At 42.3% G+C, this 25464-nt stretch overlaps 1 protein-coding gene across 3 annotated transcripts in view; it reads right to left on the bottom strand.

Annotated features, from left to right (window-relative positions):
- Stxbp6 (syntaxin binding protein 6) overlaps positions 1 to 21103 on the bottom strand; it is a 232713-nt gene extending 211610 nt beyond the window's left edge. For all 3 annotated transcript variants that reach the window (XM_052185901.1, XM_052185902.1, XM_052185903.1), the window contains exon 1: positions 20849 to 21103. The gene's annotated coding sequence lies outside the window, so the exon portion shown is untranslated. The remainder of the gene's footprint in view (positions 1 to 20848) is intronic.
- Positions 21104 to 25464: the final 4361 nt, after the last annotated feature.

Genomic DNA, 25464 nt, shown 5'->3' with positions numbered 1-25464 from the left:
AGTCATCATTCCATCCTAACCAGAATGCCACAAGTCTCCCCAAAGCATTTTAGGACCTCAATAAGAGCACTGGAAATTATAAGTCAGAAAAGATCCTTTTATAATTAATCACTATTGTTTCAACTTGGAAAGATTGTATCTTACTAGGTATAATATCAAGTAGAAATTATTTTTACTATAAATATATCAATATTTCACAGTTTTTTTTGCATCTCTTGGATTAGGATCATGACTCAAGCACAGGTTCAATTCCCAGCACCCACATGGCAGCTCAGAACTGTCCGTAACTCCAACTCCAGGGCATCTGACACCTTCAGACATGCATGCAGGCAAAACATCAGTGTGTATAAAATAAAAAGATATAAATCATTTTATTAAAAAACAAAAAGTAGAGCTGGGCGGTGGTGGTGCACGCCTGTAATCTCAGCACTCTGGGAGGCAGAGGCAGGCAGATTTCTGAGTTCGAGGTCAGCCTGGTCTACAGAGTGAGTTCCAGGAACAGCCAGAGTTATACAGAGAAACTCTGTCTCAAAACAAAACAAAACAAAACAAAAACAAAAACAAAAACAAAAACAAAACAAAAAACTAAAAAAAGAAATGAAAAACGGAGACTTTTTTCTTTTTCTCCTTGGCATCCCAGGAGAATGCCGGGTAAGCATTCTGCCCTAAGCATTCTGGCAGGTGTGTCTGTCAGACAGCCACCACATGACTATTCTCACTATGAACTCAGTAGAGGACAGGTTAACACAAAAACTCACACCTGACTGTTTTTAATGCAATCCCAAAGCAATTGTTATTTATGAAGAATCATTGTTGGGCCGCTAATCAAATGAAATTTCTTCTTTCATAAATAAAAAGGATCCTTTAATGCTTTTTTTGTTTCTTTATTTCAAAAATACCAGTTTGGAAAGGTACCGATTTATGTCTAGTTACTGCACAAAATAATGCAAGCCAAATGTGTAAGCTCAGTTCTCCTCATCATCCTGAGCAAGGGGCCTTTGACTTTAACACCCAATACTCATTAAGAGGAAAAGAAAAAAAAGAAAAAAAAAAACTCTTGAAACTTATTGCATCCAATCTTAATTTGTTTCCATGTTGAACTCTCCATAGTTCCTTTGAACAGTGTTCTAAACACAGAAGTTGTACAACAGGGTCAGGTGAGAAACATACCAATGGTAAGAGAACGCTGGTAAATTTCCCCCTTTTCCTAGCCCTGCGAAGATGATGAATAAGAAACCGGCTAGCAAATTTCTGGTAATGCCTACTCTAAATCTGGCATTTATCAAAGGTATATGAAAGTTAAGTGGGGAGTCAGCATCTCATCAAAGGTAAGAGTATAACAGGTAGAGTGCCTCTAAGCATTCTTAGCATCTAAATTAAAATATTTTGACATCAACCAAAGATTATTCAATATAAGACTCACTACATCGAGTTTGTAGTTGTGACCTAAGGCAAGTGAGGTCTCAGAAGCTATGTCCTCATTTATTGCCTACCTACCCCTCATGGCTACTACAAAAGAAATTAAAGGAAGAAAAGATTATTTTGAAACCCCAGAGCTGAACACAAAGTGTCTCTAGAGATACTTCCCTGAATGCTGCAATGGCTTCCTTTGAGTGTCTCTTATGATGAAATCAGAGAACTCTTAAAATGTGCATCTAACCATTCCATTCCCAGGCTTAGAGACAACATATTGCTGGAAGGTGAGCCTGCAGAAACTGGCTCCTCTGCATCCTATCTCCAGGTTTACTTTTCAACCACAACAAATATACAGTTGCTCCCCAGTCATACTCTCTTCCACAATTAGCTTCTGAATTCTTGATAGGATTTCAGGCTGTGATTGATTGCCCTTTCAAACTCAGGCCTCCACAGGCTGCTTTTAAAGCATCTTCTACATTATCCTGTGACTCTGAACTTCTGCAATCCAAGGAAAGACAAAGGCTTAGTCTTAGTAGTTACCATACTTAGTTCAGGGTCCAAAGTATGGCTGTTCAATATATATTCCCTGAATAACATGCAAGTGTGATCTATTATTTGCACAGTACCAAGTAATGAGAGGAAGGCTGTCAGATAAAGAAAAGACTTAATGGTTCAAGATAAAATATGGTAGGTACACATCTCTGATCCAGTCCCACAAGTCTAGTTGTGCTTTGCAATTCATAATTCTTGGCATTTTAGAAAGGTAATAATGGCATGCAATCCTTATGTTCTCAGAAGGGTCAAGATCAGGACCATAGGATCAAACACAATAGCCTGCACATGATCCCACTAAATGAGATAAATGAAGGGCTCTCTGTCATTCAAATCAGACTTGACCAGTCTGTGGATTATAAGGACTTTCAGAGCCTTTTGGATTTGGAAATCAGGATCAGAATGGTGACTCTCTACTACCCTTTTTCATGTACATAATTTTTCACATCCCTTCTCCCCTTTGCTCAAAATCTGTTGTGGCAGAATAGGCCTGTATTTAGATACAAATACAAATAGCATACACTCAAATAGCAATAGACAGGTTATAAGTCTTAGTTAAAAGATGAGCCAAAAGTGCTTTGTGAAGACAAGATTCAGAGGTCCATCCAGACTCTCATTACCACTGGCAATTTCATTAACTTCACAGAACATTAGAAAAGTTAAGGGAATGCTAAGATTTGTCATTAAAGGACCAGGAGAGGACAACAGTGACACACAGCCCAGAAATGAACGAGGGCCTAGCTGAATGCACACGCACACACATATGCAAATACTGTTAGGAACTGACTCCAATCACTGCTTCCGAAATGGATCTCCAAGTAAATGAGCAAAAACATATATGAATACAAACAAGAGCATCCTTAAACCAAAGTAAAATGTCTCAGAGCAACTGGACTTGTTTCCATATCAAAACAAAAACAGACATGTACAAGTACAGCTTATCTCAGTGTATGTTCTGTGAAACAACCAGAACGATTCCATGTAATAGCTCATCTGACAAATTTCTTTTACAGCCAGGTGATGGCAAGAGAGGAATTTGCCCAGGAAGGCAGCAGATACTTTCCTTCCCAGTAACAACACTGCTGTATTAAGAGGAAGGGGGAAGAAGATGGGTGACTTTGTTTGAGATAAATCCTAGCACCTAGGCACGCACTCTGTAGTTACCTGAGAATTTAAGGATTTTTTTATTTCTGAGATGAGGAAAATGTTGTCTTGGGTCTTACAGCAGGACTCATCTGATTCTATCACACACTAGAGGCCAATAGCATTAATAGCTATCTATGATTTACCCCAGAGAGGCATCACTGAATGCAAGGCGGGGAGCTTATTACCTTGGAAATCTCAGTTAATCCTCACATTAATCATAACCTGTCTCACAAAGCTATCATCCTATTTTACACGCAAGAAATTTGCCGCTTCAGAAATGATCCCAGGTAACTATGATGTCAACCATTTAGTTTCTACTCTGAGAAAGAATGGCATGCCTCACAATCGTTCCCCATAACACACAATTCTATACTCTGCTATACAGCTTTTTCAGGAAGCAGGAGGTAAAAACAACTCCCTTGTCTATACTAAAAAAGTATTCTCTTTGTCCCTTCCACATACTATACCCACCCAACCCCTTCCACATACCGAAGGTATGACAGGAGTGCTGAGGGCAGTAATGTACAAATTATCATCTCATTCCCCAGGCTTTCAGTCTGGGCATGGAAGCAAATCACCATGCCTGAAGATGGACTGCAGGGCATGGCGTAGGACTAATACAGGTTGCCTCTGCCTTGAGTGGAATTGATCTTCACAAAGGATGTTTAACAGTGGATGTCAAAGTGGTTGTGAACCTTTGACTAGATGTCAGGAGGGACATAAGATAGAGGATGCAGGTTATTTTGAGGACTTCTGAATAGTATCAGAAGATAATGTGGGAAGACCACAATAAAAAAGAGAGAGGCCACTAAGCTGAAGAAGCTAAGGTGGATAACCCAAGTCTCAGTAGGGTCTTGCACAGCTGTCTGATCAAAACCATCTAGTCCCATAGGATTGGAAAGGCAAGGCCGGGGACAGTCAAGTGGGCAATGGGGGCATAGGAAAGCCTGACCACTCCTTGCCTACACAACTTACAACTCTCCTCTCTCCTTCCTATTCTTACTACAAACCTATGAACTCAGGTAACTAGTCTCTCGCCTTTCTATGAGACTAACCTAATCACCTTTTGGACAAGGCACTATTTATGTAAGTGTTCTTCATCTGGGAGGACAGCACAGGAAGCAAAGCGTGATTAGCAGGGCAAGAAAGCAGAGATTTTTAGAGAAAGAGCACAATCACATGTCACATTGCCTACAGCTTCAGTATCCACCATGATAGCAGAGCACACCCGAGTCAGCAGGCTCTCACCCATCCTCCAGAGTGCTTAGAGGTATGATGTGTGTGCTTTCTGAAAGACCAGTGGTCCATCTGCGCCTTACTCAGGGTCTCTCATCTCCCCTCCAAAGGAAAAAAAATGGAGTCTCATTGGTATACAACAGGTTTTTACTTCTAACAAAGGAAAGTTTAAAACTGTTTACAATTGTTATGAAATTCCTTTCACCCTACATAATAGTTGGACACACTCTGATTTCCTATATAAATTCAGAGTAAAAATTCCCAAGTGTAAGAACTCATAAAGACCAAAACAACTGACAGAGGACCGTATGCTATAAAGTCATAAACTGAATCTCTTCCTGTGAAAATAGTAACCATAAATAATTGGACACTCCAAATTATTCATTCAGATATATATTTTATATTCCAAAATTCAATAAAAAATATTTATAGAGCTATAAATTCTTGTTTTGTTTTTGAGGCACAGCCTCACTATGTAACTCTGATGGCCTACAACTGCTATGTGGACCATGCTGGCCTCTGAATTCACAGAGGTCAGACCTGTCTCTACCTCCCAAGTACATGGACCACTTCATCCAGGAAGCAATTTAATTTTACATCTTAATTTTACAGCAAGACAAAGTCAGTGCTTTCCTAGCTATGCAGAACCATTTAAAGCTCTGGTTCCTAAATATCAAAATAACAATGCCTCAGAAAATGGCTGTAACTGAAAACCAGACTTCAAAAGAATCTTAAAAATGTTTGAAAATTCTACAAATCCATACTGAGTCTTAACTTCAAGTAGAGTCATGGCTAAACAATACAGCTGTGATTTGCTTCACTGAAAAAAAAAATTTAAGTAGAAAGTCAACAGTCAGGATGAAGACCAAAGCATTTAATGGAATTTTTCTGGGGAAAAAAAAAAAAAAAGAAAGAAACAGTGGATATGGGATAGTCACAAACTAGATCTTTTGTAGGGAAAAACAAATTCCCTGTTCCTTTTTCTTAATACTTTTAAAATCAAAGAAAAATATAGGTAATTTACATTACCTTCAGTTTTCTTAATGTGTAACAAAAATTTTTCTTAAGACTTTTTTCATGCATCTCTCAAACACTATGGTTTTGTTTTGGTTTGGTTTTATTTTTCCCCCCTATATTTCCTAAATGCACAAAATACGGATTTCCTCATCTTTGGTTGACTAAAGAAAGTAACACACACACTTACCAGTGGCATACTTAGAAAACAGACCGACCATAGAGTAAGTACATCACAAGGCACGCCTGAACCTAAAGAAGGTATAGACACAGTGACACTCCACTCTGGGACAGCCCTCCTCCCCTTTCTCAGAAAGCCTCTTCATCCTACTGGGAAGCAAGGTTCTCAGCACACTCTCAGGTTTGAAACAGAAACCTTGAAATTTCTAGGTTTGAAATTTGCTTTGAGGAGCCAGCACCTGAAGTCCAAACTAATTTCAATATAAGATTAAACTGAACCTTTCACTCATCTTCAGTCTTCAGACTCACATGAATCAAAACTCTCATATTCTCATTAGCAGAAGGAGAAGTAACAAGGGAAGCGTATTTATAAGTATAAAAGATAATATTTGTTAAATTTGGGCCAAGAAAGAATGGAATAAAACAAGAAAGAAAAACGGAAGAAAGTAACTAACTAGCTAAATTACCTTTATATTAATACTCATCCAAGAAATAGACTTTATTTATCAAAAGTCAACAGTTATCATGGGGCCTGTGCCCACTTAGTAACAGTACTCACTAGTGCTAGGGAGGACTATAGTGGAGTTAGATGCATAATTAAGGATCACCTTTAATTCAGGTAAAGCCTTTCAGGTTTTATAGATTTTCAGATGTTACCCTGGCAGACAACTAAGGGTGCTGTTATTAGATTTGTCCTTACCAATGGAAAAAAGGTTGAATTTGGTATGAATAGAAAAACAGATTAAGTCCTAGGGACTTAAAATGAATTTGGATGTTTCCTGAGATTCATAGCACATCTCTAATTTATGCCCAAATGCTTTGGGGATTGGACTCTGAATGTCAATGGAAGACTTATGGAAAAATCCATTTCTTCTCAATAACTGCTATAATTCATTCTCCCATGTCTTACCTAAGCTGAGCTTATTTAAAATGTGGGTGCTTCTCTTTACAATTCAGTTCCTATTGATGGGTGACTGATCTCTCTTGATGGGCAGTTCCCGGAGTGACAGTCACAGGTTCTGACATTCTACAGTTGCTCACTATGACTGATAGCATTACAGAGGCCAAGAGATTTAGCAGTCACCCTAATAGCTTCATGAACCAAGAACTAAAGGACAAACTCTTTGTGTCTTGTTTTCCAATTTTGTAAAGTAAGTACGTTAATAAGAGAATTCACAGAATCCATAAAACGTCCTTAGCACCTATCTGTGATTAATATTAGATGGACTGAAATCAGGTCCTCATTCTCAAACCAAGGGCTTCAACACTTATCAGAGGACTGGAGAGAACTGCATAAGGTTAACACAGAGAATCTACAGAGAAACAGAGTTTATGATACTCTTCCAAGACCATCAGAGGGACCTGACCTACATCTTAGAGAAGGATGTGGAAAGGCCTTACTATACCTACCACAATATATGTCGTGTTTCCTTGGTGCACAACATTCAAAATACAAAATGCTACTTGCACATTTTTCTTTTGGCAAGAGGTAAGTAAGCAGTTGAGCCATCTGCCAGCCATTCCAGTTCTGCTATGTACACATCTATGCACATATAAGATAATGTAATCCTGAAGGAAGTGCTTTAGATACCCATGCCAGGTAGTCACAGCCACAGGGGATGAGACAACTATGTGTTAGTCACACCCACCCCGCTGCGCCTCCAGCATCCTCTAGAGGAGTTAAATGTGATGAAAACAAATCTCTTAGACAGGTGATGGTGGAAGATCCTGTAATCCAGAATAGGAGACACGGGGGAACCTCTGAATTTGAGGATTAGCCTGGCCTGCAGAGGCAGTTCTAAGACAGCCAGCACCCTTCTCAGATAAGTTTTCATAAGAATGTCCTAACATCTTGTTTTTCATGTGCCTTACTCTATTCATGGGAAGTGAATGGAATAATGTCCTAATCTTTACAGAAAGTTTGAGTGTTGGTATTCTTTCTGGACTGTACCCCCCCCCCCCCCCGCCCAGTTACCTGGCAACAGCCAGGTAGGCCTGGCCCGCCATAAGAGGAGTTTCTTGCCCCTCCTCTCTCTCTTACTCTTGCCTCTCTGGCCTCTCTTTTCTCTTGCTCCCTTGCTCCCCCTCCTTCCTCCTTCCCTTCCCTCCTTTCTCCACATGGTCATGGCTCAGCCTCTACTTCTCTACTCTCTCCTTCTCTCTGTCTTTCTCTGCCTCTACTAGTCTCTTACCTCCCCTCCCTGTGCCCTAAATAAACTCCATTCTATACCATGCCATCCTGTGTGTGGTCCCTCAGGGGGAAGGGATGTCTCTGCACGGGCCCACCAAGGCACCCCCTTCCCCTACACCTCACCACATGCCCCTATAGAACATATCTTAATATTTCTTTACCTTTTTATGATCACAACAGCGAGTATTTGGTAATCTACAAGTCACCTCTGAGTAGCAAGGCTACTGAGATTAAAGCTGTGGCAAAGAAAGGAACATCAAGGCTTCTGCCTTGCTGTTGAGGAGCCTACAAAGAACTCTGCAGGCTCCTGAGCTCCCACGGAGCAGCTGAAAGCAGGTGACTTCTCTCACTACCTGTGGTATTCCAGCCAGATCTTGCTCTCTGGAGCTCAGGAATGGGGAGAGCCACCCTCTGCAATAGTCACGTGCATTCTCTTATCTCTGGCCCTTCTTATCTCAAGGCAGCTGACTGTCAATAAGAAAGCAAGTGATCCAAAACATTCTTTACAGAACTAATTTCTGCAAGTCTTAACTCCACAGGAAAAACATTAACCCACCCTATCCTGGGGCAGAGAGACAGGTAATTTGCTTTCAAGATCAGTACTGACTAAACATTAAAGAATTAAAACCTGACTCTTTTGTTGTCAGCTTTTATATGAACATCCATGTAGAAAAATACTATTTTCTACAAATAGCTTAGTTTTCAACAGTGACACTGTTCACCTACATGACTGAAGTATTTTCTGAGTAGTATTTACCAGTTTTGAACAGATATCAATAAGAAGGCTTCTAGGCCAGCCAATCAGGTCTGACAATACAGAAAGGCCTTAAAGAATATATCTGAACAACAGGGCCTGAGGAATTCCTTCTGGCAACAGTTTGTCCAGAAGCCAGAGTACCTGGAGGATGCTTCTCTCCAGACGGCCCCACCCTAAGCCTGTGGCTCTTACAGGATGGGGCAGACAGATTTCAACAATAGCTATCTGACTATAGGTTTTGGTAATTTCTTTACCATTTGTCCTAGGAGGACCAGTATTAGGGCCTAGATTTTAAATGTCCCTCAAAGGGCCAAGCATGGTGGCACACATCATTGATCCCCAGACTTGGGAAGTTGAAGCTGAAGGCCTGGTAGTTTAATCCTATCTTTTAATACACAACAAAACTCTAACTCCAAAACAAAAGAACAGCAACAATAACAAAGAGAAGACAGTTTTTAAGTGTCCCCGAAGAGTTCCTGCATTAAAGGCTTAGTGGTTCTCCCCTGGTATATAGGTTTTGAATTCTCATGCTGAGGTTGCTTTCGGTCAGTTGTTGGGGACTTGAGGGGTGCAGACTAGAGAGTAAGCACACAGCCTCAAGAAGCTTCAACAGGTGCTCCACAGAAGATGTCCAATTGCTACTACACACATATAAACTTACTGGTTTAAAGATTTATTTATTTTATGTATGAGTACACTGAAGCTATCTTCTGATACACAAGAAGAGGGCATCAGATCCCATGAGAAGGTTGTAAGCCACCATGTGTTTGCTAGGAATTGACCTCTTAACCGCAGAGCCATCTCTCCGCCTGAATATGAACTTATTAAGCATCAAACAATAACATGAAAAAGCATAATTCAATACCATAATGACAGAGCCCTGCAGAGCCATCAGAATGACTAAATCAAATGGCTTGTCACACTGAATGCTGATAAGCTTATGGAGCTTAATCAAGTCTAATAAAACATAAACGACACAACAGAAAACCATCCATGTCTGTGTCTTTCTTAGTTAAGGTTTCTATAACTGTGATCAAACAACATGGCCAATGTAAGTGGGGAGGGAAGGGTTTATTTGGCTTACACTTCCACAGTGTGGTCTATCATTGAAGGTCTCAGGATAAGAACTCAAACAGGGCAAACAAAACAAGACAAGACAAAACAAACATGGAAGGGTGCTGCAAGCAGGTTTGCTCACCAACCCACCCACTTCTGCTTCCCTGTCCTGTCATTCCCCTACACTGGGGCATCGAGCCTTCACAGGACCAAAGGCCTCCTCCCTTTGATGTCCAAGAAGGCTATCCCCTGTTACATGTGCAGCTGGAGCCATGGGTCCCTCCATGTGTACTCTTTGGTTGGTGGTTTAGTCTTCAGGAGCTCTGGGGTGGGGGTCAGGGGGTACTGGTTAGTCCATATTGTTGTTCCTCCTATGGGGCTGCAAACCCCTTCAGCTCCTTGGGTCCTTTCTCTAGCTCCTCCATTGGGGACCCTGTGCTCAGTCCACCTCTGTATTTGTCAGGCACTGTCCTGAGCCTCTCAGGAGACAGCTTTATCAGGCTCCTGTCAGGAAGCACTTGTTGGCATCCACAATAGTGAGTATGGTGACTGTATATGGGATATATCCCCAAGGGGGGCAATCTCTGGATGGCTTTTCCTTCAGTCTCTGCTCTAGACTTTGTCACTGTATCTCCTCCCATGGGTATTTTGTTCCTCCTTCTAAGAAGGACTGAGGTATCCACACTTTGGTCTTCCTTTTTCTTGAGCTTCATGTGGTCTGTAAATTGATGTTGGGTATTCCAAGCTTCTAGGCTAACATCCACTTATCAGTGAGTACATACCATGTGTGTTCTTTTGTGACTGGGTTACTTCACTCAGGATGATATTTTCCAGTTCCAACCATTTGCCTAAGAATTTCATGAATTCATTGTTTTTAATAGCTGAATAGTACTCCATTGTGTAAATATGCCACATTTTCTGTATCCATTCCTCTGTTTAAGGATATCTGGGTTCTTTCCAGCTTCTAGTTATTATAAATAGGGCTGCTATGAACATAGTGGACCATGTGTTCTTACTGCATGTTGGAGCATCTTCTGGGTATATGCCCAGGCGTGGTATATCTGTGTCCTCAGGCTGCTTGCCTATAGCACCCAGGACCTCCAGCCCAGGAACAGCATCATCCACAATGAGATGGGCCCTCCACTTCAATCACTAATCAAGAAAATGGCCTACCGCCAGATCTTATGCAGGCCTTTTCTCTATTGAAGTTTCCAACTTTCAGATAACTCCAGTTTGGTCAAGTTCACTTGAAACTAGCCATCCTGCTTGATTCCTTGTCAGCTTGATACACAAACAAACAAAGCTGTAACCTTTTCTTTCTTGTTGTTCCTCAAGATCACATATTAATATCAACATAATAACAAAAACATTCCTAATTTTAAAAATCCCACAGTGTTAAATTCAAACACTTAAAAATTCAGACTTGTTGAAATAGTCTCACTTAAAATCCAAAGTCTTGCAACTCTGGCTTCCTATAATATCAAAAACAAATTAAATAACGTCTTACTTCAAAAGGGATGAAGCAGGGCCCAATCACAATAGGAACAAAGCAAGACCAAACTCTGAAAGTGCAAATACCTCAATTTATAATTATCTGGGATTCACTCAGGATCTCCTGGGCTCCTCCAAATGCCGTGTGTCCCTTCTTCGGCTCCACCCTCTGCAGCACACACAGTTTATCTTCTAGGCTCCAGCTGCCTCCACTACCCCACTGCTGCTGTTCTTGGCATTCATCTTCAAAAATGCTGTAGTCTCTGCTGTGGTGAAAGTGAATAGTTCCTCCTTGGCTTTCTTCAGGGACTCCTGCCCCACAGCAGGCCTCAGTTGTTTTCCATGACCCCTTCCCACCTTCAAAACTAATACCACATGGGTGACTCTCTCTACCAAGGTCTGCTGCCAGCACAAGGTACAATGTTGGCCACTTCTGGAACACAACTTGTATGTGCTGACTCTGAGAAATCACTCCCCAGAAAATTTCGTCTTAATGATGCTAGTCTCCTCTTAACTACGGCCTATCATTTAGCCCCAGCTGATTAGCATCTACTGTCCCAGCAAAGTAAATGTTTTCCATTAGTGGTTCTGGTCTCTTGCTAGTCAAAGCCAATTGCTCAGCTCCAGCTGACCAGATACCACAGATCTGTCACAAAAAGCCAAGTAGTTTCCTCTGAAGTTTACAAGCCAGGCTACTCAACATTCTTATCTTCCAAGTTCCTAAAGAACAGCTCACTCAAATACAGATTTTCAGTTGAGAGACAAAAATTGAAGAGATTCATTGAACAACAAGATGACAACCATCCATATTAGTTTGTTGTATACTTGAAACCTGCTTGAGAGTTTTCAGTTGTTCTCACGCAAATAGATGTGAAGTAATGGAGCTAGACTTAATCATTGCACAATGCACACTCATATTGAAACACGGTATATATAATAGATACCAATGATTTTACTTGTCTATATAAATAAATACAAAATCAAAGGAATAGGATATACAAGTATGATGTGTTTCTACAAACTTCTAAGTGCTTGCTGTGTACTGTAAGGGGAATCAATTGCAAAGTACTCAAAACCATGTAGTAGATAATCTGTAGGCAAATGTTACATAATAAAAGAAACACTGACAGAAGCATTAATAGACTAGACAGTGAACAGGAATCCCAGAGGAAGAAGCTGATTGGCTTAACACAACCATTAATTCTTTTCTATCTACCAGGTGTGCACAGTATCTGCAGAGATACAAAAAAACTACACAAGGAGATTCCTGTTCCTGTTTCTGAAGGAGTTCAGTTCAGTGGCTTCTGAGAGCAAGTACTGTTCTTAAAAAGGGATCTGACTTCAGAACTATTGGTTCAATCTTTAAAAATAATAATAATAATAATAATAATAATAATAATAATAAAAGTAGTAGGTAGACCACTGTGTGAATGGAAATATCAGAAATCAATATTATCACTTCCCAGAAAAAAAAATGGGAGGAAATAGCCTTATTATTAGCACTGAGCTCCTTATGTAAGCACAACATCCTAGCATCAAAGTAGAGGTGTGTCTTTTTTTTTTTATTACTGTTACAGTTGTCTACAGATTTAATTTTAAAAGGACTGACTTCAGGAACACCCCTCAGCAGCAGGACAGCTTCCTCACTGCTATTTAATGATAGGATAGGTTAAATTCTTCTAGAACAATATTGACTTCACAATCACTAGGTACTGTGAGCATTCACCTTAGATTATATGAGGCACCACTTTCAAAGCAGTCTAAAAATAAAGCCTCAAAGATTTGTGCCCCATGAGACCAGCCATAGATATCAATAGTTATGGAAAGAGACTAGAGCACACACACATCACCTGCCCCAGAAATCAGATACTTCCTACTTTCAAGAGTCAAACCAGAATGTGTGACAGTGTGCCATGGGAACCATTTATCATCCTACAAAAGCAGTGACTCTCCAGCAGTGACAACTGGAATCTGGTAAGATTTATTGATATAGTCTGTATATATATGTCTTGCTTCCCAAAAGAAAGCACGAAGGCTCTGTAAATTCAAACACAAACATAATTTCTTATTTCCTTCTGTTGCCCATAGTAAAGGTGACAGAAACAGAACAAAAATACACAGTCAACAGCTCACCTGGTAATTGTCGGGTTACCCCATGTGGGCAACCAGAAGGGATTACTTCTAGTCAGTTAACCATACAGGAAGTGGATACAGCACCCAGCACAGACTCCAGGTGGGAGAGCCATGGTCACTACTAGGCTTTAGTACCCCACTTCCTCTTCAGTTGCTCCCTATTAACCTAATTCCATTTAACTAACCACAGTTGACCGACTCAGAGAAGGCAGCACAATTGCCAGGTTTTTCTCAAGGCCACCAGGAAGCAAATATTTGCAATTTTAACCCCCAGAAATTGCTCCCAAGGCTGCACAGCTTTGTGCATTTTCCTCCCTTTAGTTTTTCTTATTTGCATCAGAGATCAATGTCAGTAAGAAAGGCAGAAGCCAGCTAGACAGGGATGGCAGATTCTACCATTCCAAGGAACTGTAGCACCAACTCACAGCTCAGGGATGACCTACTGGTCAGCAGAAGACTACACACAAAAAGTAGACTAGACTCATCCCCACGACTTAAAATGACCCAGACTCACTTGAGTGTAACATAGAAACCTCACCAAAACAATGATAATATTAACAGAAAATTCTTCCCTGAGGACTATGATTTAATCTCATATATCATTCTCCATAGCAACCCACGCACACAAGTAAAAACCCTGGTTCTTTCGTATACATAGTTTGTTTTGTTTGGACTTTGCTTTCACCATGGAATTCTGGGTGCTTAGGGAAAGGAAAAGGCAATCAACATTGCTATTCTGAGACATTCTGCTAAGGATGGTTTTGTGAGCTCAGTCTTAACCTGATGTGGAAAGAAAACTGGCCCATGTGGTAATTAACTTGCCAAGGTCCCACAGCAAACATGTGGTGGAGCCACATTTCACCGTCAGCTCCGCCCCATCCCAGCACCGCCTTCTCTACAGCTACAGCGTAGCAGCTTCACATTGAGTGTGATGCATGGGATAACAGCATCTGCATCAAGTCTAGGTTAGTTAGAACTACAGAATCTCAAATGCCATAGCAGCTGGCTGAGAGCGAGGCAACATTCAAACAAGATCCCCTGGCACATCCAATATGTGGCTGAGCACTGCTATGCCACCCCAGGAAAGGGAGAAAAATGTTCCTACCCACAGTGCAACTGCCTCAGCCCCAGTGGTATTAAACATATTTACTGTCAGGACTCTTGGCCCAGACACACTGATGCTCACACAATAACAATCAGCCCATGGAGGTCTGAATACAGTTAGATTTACCACAAAGGGGGCAGTCTTGAGAGAATTCCAGGAAGCAGTAGACACTAAATGTCTACCACAGTCAAATCCAAAGGGAGAAGCTCAGCATAAGCTGCTAGGTTATCAGAGCTTCTGCTGGCTCAGGATCAGGAAGCCCAATTATGGAATTTATTTCAGAAGGGGAATCTAATAAAAACATTGGGATCTGAAGACCACAAGGCCCTGACCACCCAGGGGTGAAGGGGCAAAATCCTTTCAATTCAGGGAGAGCGAAGGGGGAAATAATAAAAATTTACAGACAACCTTAACGCCCACAGACAAGGAGAAATGAATAAGCCAGATGTGTCTTTAGTAGCAGAAGCTGACATGAAACTATTAGTGACTGTTAAGGTGACTTTTAAAACTCTTAGACCATCAAACACTTTCGTTTTTTATTGAACTGTAACTCACATACTATTTTTTTAAGTGCCCATTTAAAATATGCAATACCATAGTTTTCAAGAGTTATGCAACCACCACTTAAATCCAAACCATTACATCACCCCCAAAGGAAACCCCAAAGTCACTTCCTGTTTCACCATCTCATTTCCAACAGCCTGACTTTTCTCTTCTGGATGCTTCATAACAGAATCGTGCAACATGTGGCTTTCGTGTCCTGCTTTTCTTCACACAGCAGGTTCGCGGTTCATCCATGCTCTAGCTTGCATTCCCCTTTCTGGAGAAACTGTTTTGCACCGTGTGGATACGTGACGTTTCATTTATCCTCGAGCTGATAGAAGAGGGTTCTTTTCCATCTCTTAGCTCTATGACTAACGCCGCTATGAATATTCACTCACAGTGCTTATTCCAACATGCTTTTACTTCCTTTGGGAATGCCTTGGGAGAGGGACTCTTCTCTATGTAGCCAGTATTTAACAATGTGATAGACCATCTAGCTGTTTTCCAAACTGCCTGCAATTTACCTTCTACTAATAATCCACATGCAGGACCAATTTCACCACACATGTCTTTTCCATCACAGCCACCCTGATTGACCTCCCGTATCTCCTTATGGTTTGAATTTACATTTCCTGGCTGACTAATGGTGATGAGCAACTTTTCACATTCTTTTTCAAAGAAATAGCTATGCAAATCCTCTTTCTACTTTTAAATTGGGTTATTTGCCTCTTTATTGTCATCGTATTGCAAGAGTTCTTCTTTCTTCCTATTTTTGAAATTCTAGTGAGGAACCCTCTTCCTGGAAAGTCCTTCTCATTATCTAGCATTCTTCGATGGAGCTGTTACAGGCGCTCCAGATAACTTCGGTCTATTAGTGACTCTGCTCCCCTTAGATGAACCAGTCCTCCCCGTGGAAATCTGAGTGTTGCGCTCCTCCTACCCACAAACATCTTTCCTTGCATTGTCTGAACATACCTGTAATCTTAAGACTTAAGAAAGCATGCCACTGGTCTTTGAACTACAACCAAAGAATCTCTTTGGCTCACTCTGATTAAGGCACCATCTTTTGTCTCCTGTGGCTTGAAAATCATCTACGCGCACAACTGCTAGTACCCACGGTCCTTCTGTATCAGACTATCAACATAAAATGTTCAGCATCTACAGTTAAGTAGCACTCCACTATTCATACTAACACATCTCCACCCCTCACCCCCCCACCCCCCCACCCCCACCCCCCCGTGGAGACTTTCCTGGGCACAGCTTCCTTTTCAAAACCAACCAATCATCCCTTACAAAGTTCATTATTCAATCAATACCCAGAAAATGCCCCTAACAAACCATTTCATTCATAATAGTATTAGAGATCATGTTAAAATGGTTGGCATATCCTAATTTAGTAATTAAACCCCAAAGATACACAAACAACCTCAACAATGTGGTGTTCTGGGAAATTCTGACTTGGATAATTATGAATGAGTATTTCTCAACAGTATTCAGTGGAGTACATCTCAGTTCCTTTGATATGGTAGTGTGCATGTTTAGAGTCTCTGTGTGAGAGAAAAGTAATGGGTACTGCTCCCCAAATTAATTTGTCCTTTAGAAGAGCACACCTATTAACATCCAACCCAACAGCGCTTTCCCAACACATTCAGAACTGCTGTGCTAATCCAATTGCTGCTCAATTCTATCAGCTGGACAGCAATGAGAAGAAACCAGTTTATATGGGGAAACAAAGTACATTTGCTTTGTTTTCTAACGTCATCTGCTAGCAGCAGGCAACAATAAAAAAAAAAAAATAAAGAGGAAAAGAAAAGAAGAAAAAAGAAAAGAAATAGAAAAAAGTATACACAGGCTCATAATGTTTAAGCTGCCTGGTTTTCTTAAACTGGAAAGTGTTGAAATGAAAAACAAACAAATGCATTTTACACTGCTACTGCGGTGTGACCGGATTTTTTTTTTTGTTTTGTTTTTTTTTTGTTTTGTTTTGTTTAACAGCACTCTCAGGAAGGCTGAGAATGTCACTTCTGGACTTTGACTCTGTGTAACTCAATACCAATAGTGACAACCACAGAGAAATGAAATACGACAATGATTGTCTCACAATAGACTTATTAACAGAGCAGAGTTACTGCTGAGAAGAGTAAACAACAGTGACAAGAAAAGGTCTCCTCACACATGACGGGGCCGGGGGGCACAGCGCAGCAGCACAGAGTAAGGGCAACACCCAAAATGTACACAGCAGGTTGTGGCGAGGAGTTTTAAAGCAGACATGTTCCTGCTTGGGCTAAGTGGGAGAAACCATCTAATGGAGCTACTGAATCTTAAGAATGACAACTGTTCCTTCACCAACCTTGATTGCAGTCAGGAAGGCAGGCTTGGGCCCTCAGTTTTATCTACCAAAACATTAAGTGGTACACTTGAGTTTTTGAATAGGTTTCTGATTTACTGATAAGTTTCCCCCCACTGTTAATCATTTTAATGCTAAAACAAAGAACAAGTGGGAAGCTAAGATAAAGTTCGTGGGTGAGCCGGGATGCCATTTGGCATAGCAACATATGAAGTAGTGAAAGTGCTGACTGACCTCATATATCCAGATTTGGGTGCCCGTTATATAAACACTATTTCTTCCTCAGGAACCCTCATGTCTCCTGGCAGGCTCCTAGTGCCTCTCTCATGCAAAGTAGTTAAAATGCAAGATCACAATCCAGGTCACAGCAAGTCACAGTAAGATCTCTCTGCACAGGTCCCTCAGTGGTGTGGGCAGCAAGGACAAGACTGGTTGAATCTAAACAATACTAAAAGCTAATTCACCTGACACCCTGCTGATAATGCAAAGCTGCCACTGGAAACTATAGATCACTGCCAAGGCCACCATCCTCCAGAATGCATGCAAGACTTGGCTAAGTCGGATTGCCATGGGTCAACTGGCACAGGGTGCACTTCACAGGCCCAAAAGGCCGGAGCAACCTGTCTATTCAAGGAAAATATTTCTAAAAAAATTCTTCTTACATGTGCTTTCAGATGTGCTGTCCCATAACCACACAGCTTCAGCCATCAAGTCAGTGTGCAAACTTTCCACAAAATGTCCCAGAGCCTCAGGAAAAGAGACAGAATACTCGTTGGCATGTGTATGGTTTGTTTTAGTTGTATTAGTTTGTGTTACATGGCTGCAACAGACATCATGACCAAAAGCGACTTGGAGAAGAAAGAGTTTCTTTGGTTCACATGTCCGAATCACAATTCATCACTGTAAGAAATCTAGGCAGGAACTCAAGCAAGATGCATGGAGGAACATTACTTACTGGTTTGCTTGACTTGCTTAAAGAACCCAGGACCACCTACGCGGGGTGCCACCCCCCAAGTGGGCTGAGCCCTCCCATATCAATCATTAGCAAGTGACTGTCCCACAGATTTGCCCTACAGGACACTAGAAGTAACTCCTCAGTTGTGGGTTCTTCTTCTCAGGTAACTTTAGTTTGTGTCGAGTTGGCAAGCAGCACCCAGGTCTAAAAGGACCACCGATCTCTCTCTACCAAAGCACCACACCCATGCCTCCTAGGTCTCTACAGATTGGAGACTAAGCGCTAGACAGTAAGAAAGAGCAATCTTATCTTTTTGTAAAATTATTCATTTGAAAAGCCACTAGAATCATTAAAACTAGGCAATAGAAGCTGGCGCATGTCCTTGCAGTTCAAAGTGCTTAAAGCAACTTCCAAATGCTCCTGGAAGAAACCCTGTCTCCACTACAGAGGACTAATTAGGAGCAGCCCTCATCTGTCTCCCCCTATACAAATTAGTGATTCTATACAGGCATGGCCTGGGGAGCCACCTTCTTACCCTCTGAAACTAGTTAGCAATACAAAGTGCCCACCTCTGCTTTACACCCAAAGAAGCAGAGACAGAGAGTGGAAGCCAGCAATGTGTGGGTTAGCAAAAGCTAGTGCTCATATTTGGCATTTCTCTGCTCTAGGCTCAGGGTGTATTTCTGGGGAACCTCGGGAGCCTCATTAAATCCTTGTTAACTGGGTGGCACGTAGCCTCTCCTGTCCTTGCCACTTAAGTGGGTTTTTAATCTCACAGACTGATTTCACCAATGAGGACCTGAGTCCTTAGTTCAAGGTCACTGTGAAAAGCCAAGTCAGAGCTCCATCCCCAGGACTTGCTGATTTCTTCATCATCCTAGGATCACAAAAGAAGCCTTGCTGACACAGACAGATCTGCGGCCCAGGACTGTGAATGGTGCTAGGGCCAGTCCCGTGGGCTCCTCCATTATACCACACTGCCTCCCTCAGACAGAAAAGAGGGATTTCCCACCCCTAAAATCAAGAGAAGACATGCAGGTGTGTGTGAATCGCTGCTTCCACAGATCTCAGCAGAAGAACCTTGTGAAGACTGCACAGAAGGGGCACACTTGGTTGTTTGTTTCACTCAAGAATAAGCTGGGTTTTTAAAACTGGGCACAGTGCACAGAGACAAAGGCCTAGCTCTCATCATCTCCCATTATGTCACTCACGTCTCACAACAGAAACAGAGAAAGGGTCACCATCATCTCCCACTTGTTAGAAAAACAAAACAAACAACACAAGCAAAAGCTGAAGTCCAAAGTGGTAAATAACTTGTCTATCGGGTCTGTCTGACCTGTGTAGTAAAGATAGCCATACCATGGGATCCCTACATCTGAAAATCTTCCCCAGATGTACAATCCCCAAGAGAAAAACATACAGCAGAAATGGTGTACGCTTAAAATACTGCCACTTTGTCAGAGTGAGTTCTCCTTTAAAAACTCAACAAACAGACCCAACATCCAAGGTGTTTAGCCTAGAGATGAAAGAAAGGGAGAAAGTGGGGGGAAGGAAAGGAAAAAAAAGGAGTGAGAGGTGTGCTTCTAGCCTGCATAATTATTCTGGACTTCTTCCCATAGCAGCCTCCTAGGCGAGGCAAACAACCACTCACAGCCTGGGCTGAGCCTCTCCACACACCCCAACCCTCTCCTCCACCTTCCCCTCCACCCCACCCCGTTAGGACAGTGCTGCTTTGATTGGTGTGTAGACTCAACCCCAAAACTCAAAACATGAAGTGGAAAAAAAAAGTGGAACCAGAAGGCACGGGGACATCCTCCACATCCTTGCAATATGCATATTGCAGATTTCAGGGCCTTGGAGTCTCCCAGAAGACCTTAGGAGGCGACTAAATGAAGAGGCATTCCTCTGTCCCTGTTCCTTCTCACAAAGTCCGGGTTGAAGAATGATAGAAACAGGAGAGGGTTGTTACGAAGTCCAAAGCAAACAAGCGTGCGTACACTCCTTCTAAGGAAGAATTCTAAACTCTCTAACTGACCTTTGGGTCCTGGGGTCTGTGATGATGTAAACCTGGGGAAAGTCAGAAAGAAAAAGCAAGCTACTCCAGCTTCGCTGACTTGCCATATGGGTGAGCCGGATTCTGGCGCGCTCTGAAAGAGAATTCGGAGCCCCGAGGGAGGCCTAGGCTGAGCCCCTGACCACTTCTTAGGTTGGGGAGAAGGGACAAAAGCCATGGGGGTCGGAAACTAACCTCGTACGTAAGAAGTATCGGCCTCAGTTTTGGCATTAATGATCTTCCTAGAAGATGCCAGCATTCATAGATGGGGTGATTCGCTGATTTCAGCGGATAGAGCTCTGGCTAGGGGCGCTGCGACCCACTGAGTTTTCCCGGAGGCTGCCCTAGGGTCGTTCTGCCAAGCCGGCAGTGCGGACCCCAGGACTGGACCACCAACTTTCTCACGGGAATCTGACCTGCTAGGTTCTGGACAATGTTGCTCCCACTCCTGGTCCCAGGTTGGGGAAGAGAATCAGCTACCCAGACCCCTTTCCGCGCGCACAAAGCAGCGGCGCCCTGCGTACAGCCCCCTCTCCCGCCGCCCTCCAACTTGCCCGCGCGGATCTCCGCGCGCTTACCCTCTCCGCCTGCCCCGCGGTGCTCATCCCAGCCCGCAGCCACAGTAGCTGCAACTGTACGCCGGGTGGCCTGGCCTCCCCACGCCAGAACCTACCGTGCAGCCTGGCTCGTGCTCGGGCGGTGCCTAGTGCGCGGCACGCGTCCCAACCGAAGACAGTGCTCCCCCGCGGCTGCCCCGCGCGGAGATCGGGGCTGCAGACCAAGCTGGGTCGGCTCTGCTGCTGGCTGGTCGCGGCTCGCCGCTCCCGCGCGGGCTCCGGCTGCTGTGCGCGAGGAGGGAGGGGTCGGGGAAACTCCTGGCAACTCCAACTCCGGGCGCCAGAGCTCCAGCTGCAGCTCGCGCCGGCCCGCTGCCGCCGAGTGCGAGCTAGCAAAAGCAATCTGCCCCCGCCGCTGCCTGTGAGCATGCCCAGTGCTGCTGTGGGCGAGCCACCGCGACCTGGCCCGGGGCAAAGATCAGGGCTCCTGTCCCCGCCGCAGGCCGGGAGCCCAGGGGACAAGTGGGGGCCAGTCTGTGGGGCGCGGGTTAGCAAGTACAAGGCACAGAGAGTTCCACGGGTTGTGAGAAGTTTGTGGACTGGAAAGGTGGGCTGCTTCTGGAAGCCTTTGCAAGCAAGTGTTCAAAAGACAACACGCTACAGAAATGTGGGCCCAGCAGGTGGGGTTTTATTAAGTCGCAAGCTTACTTAGGGTGACAAAATCCAAGAGCTAATGGGGCCTGGCAAGCCGGGTAAATGAGTGAAGCGGGAAGGAGGAAGCCAGCTGGAGGGAGCTCCGCAGGCAGAGCAGCTGCCCTGCTCCAAGCGCCTACGGCTACCGTGAAAGAAATCAGACCTGGTTTTGCTAGATCCTATTTTATAAAGAAGTGGTTAACATATATCTATTTTCGTGCAAAAAATATTCCGGTTATTGGATCTTGCCAGAGGAAAAACAAAAAAGAAACAAACGAACAAATAAGAGTCTAGACCAAAAACCCATTGCTGGGTCCAGTGGCTGCTCAGCCAATCTGAACCAAGGAGTTTTGTGGAGAGGTGCTGAGTGCCTGCCCTCGGTGGCTTAGGAAGGCGCTGGAAAGGATCCAGGATGATTCAGACTGCCTTCAAAGTGCAAGGGGAAATAGGTTTTCCTGACAGAAGCGAGCTAGTGATAAACGCTGGAGCATTCGGAGTTACCTAATGCAGAAAGTGGCTTTGAGAACAAACTTTGAGGATGCTTCAGACCTATAAGCACCTGAACAGGAGGTCAATGCAAGGTAAACTAGACTCAGTCTATATGCTAGAGAGTCCCTCAAAGGCATATTACATTCTGAAACAAAGGACGCCAAAGCGACCATAGTACCAGTCCTGCCTTTATTTAAATATTTGATATTTTTACCATTCATTTTGGCATTAATTTCTTTCCATTTCATACTGCGTTAAAACTTTAATTTGATTACCGAGTTCTTTGGCCAACCTTTCTATTTTGTGTCTTACCTCATCTGGCCTGACCCTCCCTGGCTGAAGAAAAAGCTGCAAGATTTAGTACATGAAGAGAATCCGAGAAAAGTGGATCCTAGGTCTGTGATGCCTGCACTTTATTTGGTAGAATGTGCTGGAACCAGCTGAGACGCTGGAGGGGGGGGGGGGAATTCAGTATAATCCAAAGAAAGCTCTTCTGTGAAGACAAGTCGTCATCGAGCAGTAGCTAGGAGAGTGGTTCAGAGAAGAAAGGGTTGCTTGTGATATGATCGCGGTTTTATGAAAATCCGAGGCATTTCCCTGATAAGACCGTCCTTTGTTCTGCTTATCTCTGGAAAGACTTGTGGTTGGGTTATCTTTTTACCAAAAAAATAATAATCGGGTTTTCTGTCACTCTCAGCCATTCTTCCATCAGTTAAGAGAACAAATGGCTTCTCTTCACAGCTGTATTTTCCTCATCTTTGAATTAGAAGACAGTTCTCGTTATTTATGAGAGGTTTACAAGTGGAGTGTGGTTGTGGCTCTTTTTTAATAGTGAGAGTTTATGCAATAAGAAAGCACTGTCCTTGATCATCCCTTATCAAATTAGACTTGACATGCACTATAAAGGATGTTTGAGGTGGCAAACTTCATCCATTTGAGAAGCTTTTTCAGTGTTGGGATATTGCTAATAAAAGATTGGAATACATTTTTTTGACTATTTCGACAAATGTGTTAATAAGATCCTCTGGTATTAGTTTCTACGGTCACCTTTACTCTTCTTCCTCACCACCTTAAGTTTTATCTTTCCCCCACCCTCAGCCCTCAGTATTGAAGGTCTAGACAAGATGGCTGCCCTCTGTATAAAGGGCCCTCTAAAGAACAGTTTGTTAGTGTCTCCTTGAGAACAGACTACCCTTTATCTGTTGGAAGTATTTTAAGCACGCAGAACTCTCAAAGAGCAAAAAAACGCTTGAGTGTTTACACAGAAGGTTTCCAGAAGTAAGTACCTAGAGCAGGACCTATCACATAACAGGTAGTTACAAATATTTGCAAAATAAATAAGTTTCAATCATCAAAATCTTCCGGGCCTCTATTGTACCTCCCGTAGTTCCTAAGAATTGTTGTTTTAAAACTCATAATAATAAGGTCATCAAGAACAGGATGTAAACATTTATATAGGGAGGGGCTTATAAGAAAAATATTTTGCTAGTGTTTTATGTTGTCCATGTGTATGTTCCTTCGCATTAGGGATTCAATTAACTCCCTCATGTCTTTTGTCTCTCTGTTTCGACACGAAAACAATCGATTTTACAGCTTATGTGAAGAAACAACAAATGGCGATTTTTTTAAGAACACAGTGCAAAAGAGCTTCTTACAGAGTGAAGCCTGTTCCCACCCTGTAAAAAGCTGGTATTGTTTGTTTTGTGCATGTAGTTACAGAAATGGCCCATGTGCATAACAGCAAACACAGAACTTAATTTTGTCTTTCAAGTTCAATCTTGAAATGATAGAAATGAAAACGACACAGCATTTCATCAAGCCGCCAAGTTAAGTACTTTTAACTTATTATTTATGAGAAAGAAGAAAAACATGAAAGTGATATTTCCTTCTTCATTTGTGGCATAAGTAATCTCAGGGTGCAAGAAAGCAACCTTTCTGTGAGCATTAAGTTATATAAAACAATACAGTGCCCTCGAACTCACTGAGAAACCTCAACCTAAAACTCTTGTGGATTTAGATGCCTTAGGTTGTCTAAGGCAATGGAAAGAAATGCTATTTAAATAACAAATGGATTTGATCCTAGAGGCTCATGTCTTCAATACCAGCACCAGAAAAGCAGAAACAGGGGAATTGCCATGAGTTCAAGGGTTATATATCAAGGGTTATATATCTCAAAAGCCAATAAGCAAACCAACCTGATGAAGTGTTTTGTTGCAGGGGATTGATGTCGTAGTACAGTGTTTTAATAGCTTCCCTTAAGAAAGAATAGTGCCATCTATGCATACGGGACTAGATGCACCTCTACATTTTTAATTATGATATTATTTTTTCTTTTTTAGTAGTATTTTATTTACAATCCAGCCATTGCTCACCCCCACTTCCAAGTACCCCCTCCCACACTTCCTCATTGTACTCCTCCTACCCCCTGTCTCCAAGAGGATGCTCCCTCCACCATGCCTCCCCTCTCCCTAGGATCTCAAATCTCTCTAGGATTAGGCATATCTTCTCCCGCTGAGGTCAGACAAGCTAGTCTTCTGCTGTGTTTATACTGGGGGCCTCAGACCAGCTATATAGCATAGCTGGTACCGTGTCAAATTTTTATTCTGAGAATATGAAATTAAGCAGCAACAACTTAGGAATTTGTCAGTTTACCAACTTTTTACATGAAGATATCAAATAGCAGTTTTGTTAACATAAACTCTTGAATATCATTTGTTTCCATCTTGTTTATAGCCATTTAAAATTAGTCAATGTTTTTAAAGTTAGAAGTCTCTATTTTTTTAAGCTTCTTGGAATAATGTTCATTTTCCTATAAAAGAGATGTTAATAACTTAGCCTCAAGACAGCTATTAAATGTGTGAGCTATAATGATACCAGGTGTACATGACATCAACACAGAAGAGGAAACCATCCTCTTCCTCCCTCAGTGAGAGCAGCAGTGGGACCTTAGTTGGTCCTTCAGTAGGTGAAAAAAATGTTGTCCCATTCTGCTTCTGCACTTTGTGTCCCTGCGTTCCCCTGGGAAACACCCTTTTATTTTTTCATCAGACCTTAGTTTTAACAATCTCACTTAGTTTGTCTTGTCCTTTCTAAGAATCCACAAGTCTTTCGTGTACTCCAGGTGAGAACTAAATAAAACAACTTTGTCAAATGAACCAATGGAACACTGACCACTTTCCAAAGTGATCTAAGGGTGAAAGGTCAATTTATTATTTCAAAGAAACATTCCCATAACAAGTAATTGGAATATGGAAAGTGACAAGAAACTGTAGCTTGGAGGCCAATGGAAGAGACTGCTTAGCATGCACAAAACCCTAACACTGATCCTCTGATGCACAAAACAGGAAATACACACACACACACACACACATGATAAGTGAGTCAGATGTGACATGTGAGTAAGATGAAGACAGAACACATTGAGGAAAGAAAATGGTACCTCTCATTTTGCACTTTATAATTTTTTTCCTATTTTTCCCCAAACTGTGGATTCTCCTAAAGTTTTAGGTTTAATTTTGTCTTCACAATGACTGTCTTGGCAGTTGCAGGA

Source organism: Apodemus sylvaticus, chromosome 6, assembly GCF_947179515.1.
Source record: "Apodemus sylvaticus chromosome 6, mApoSyl1.1, whole genome shotgun sequence".
Taxonomy (NCBI): Eukaryota; Metazoa; Chordata; class Mammalia; order Rodentia; family Muridae; genus Apodemus; species Apodemus sylvaticus.
The sequence above is the reverse complement of the archived record's forward strand: the minus strand, read 5'-3'. Positions and strand labels throughout refer to the sequence as shown.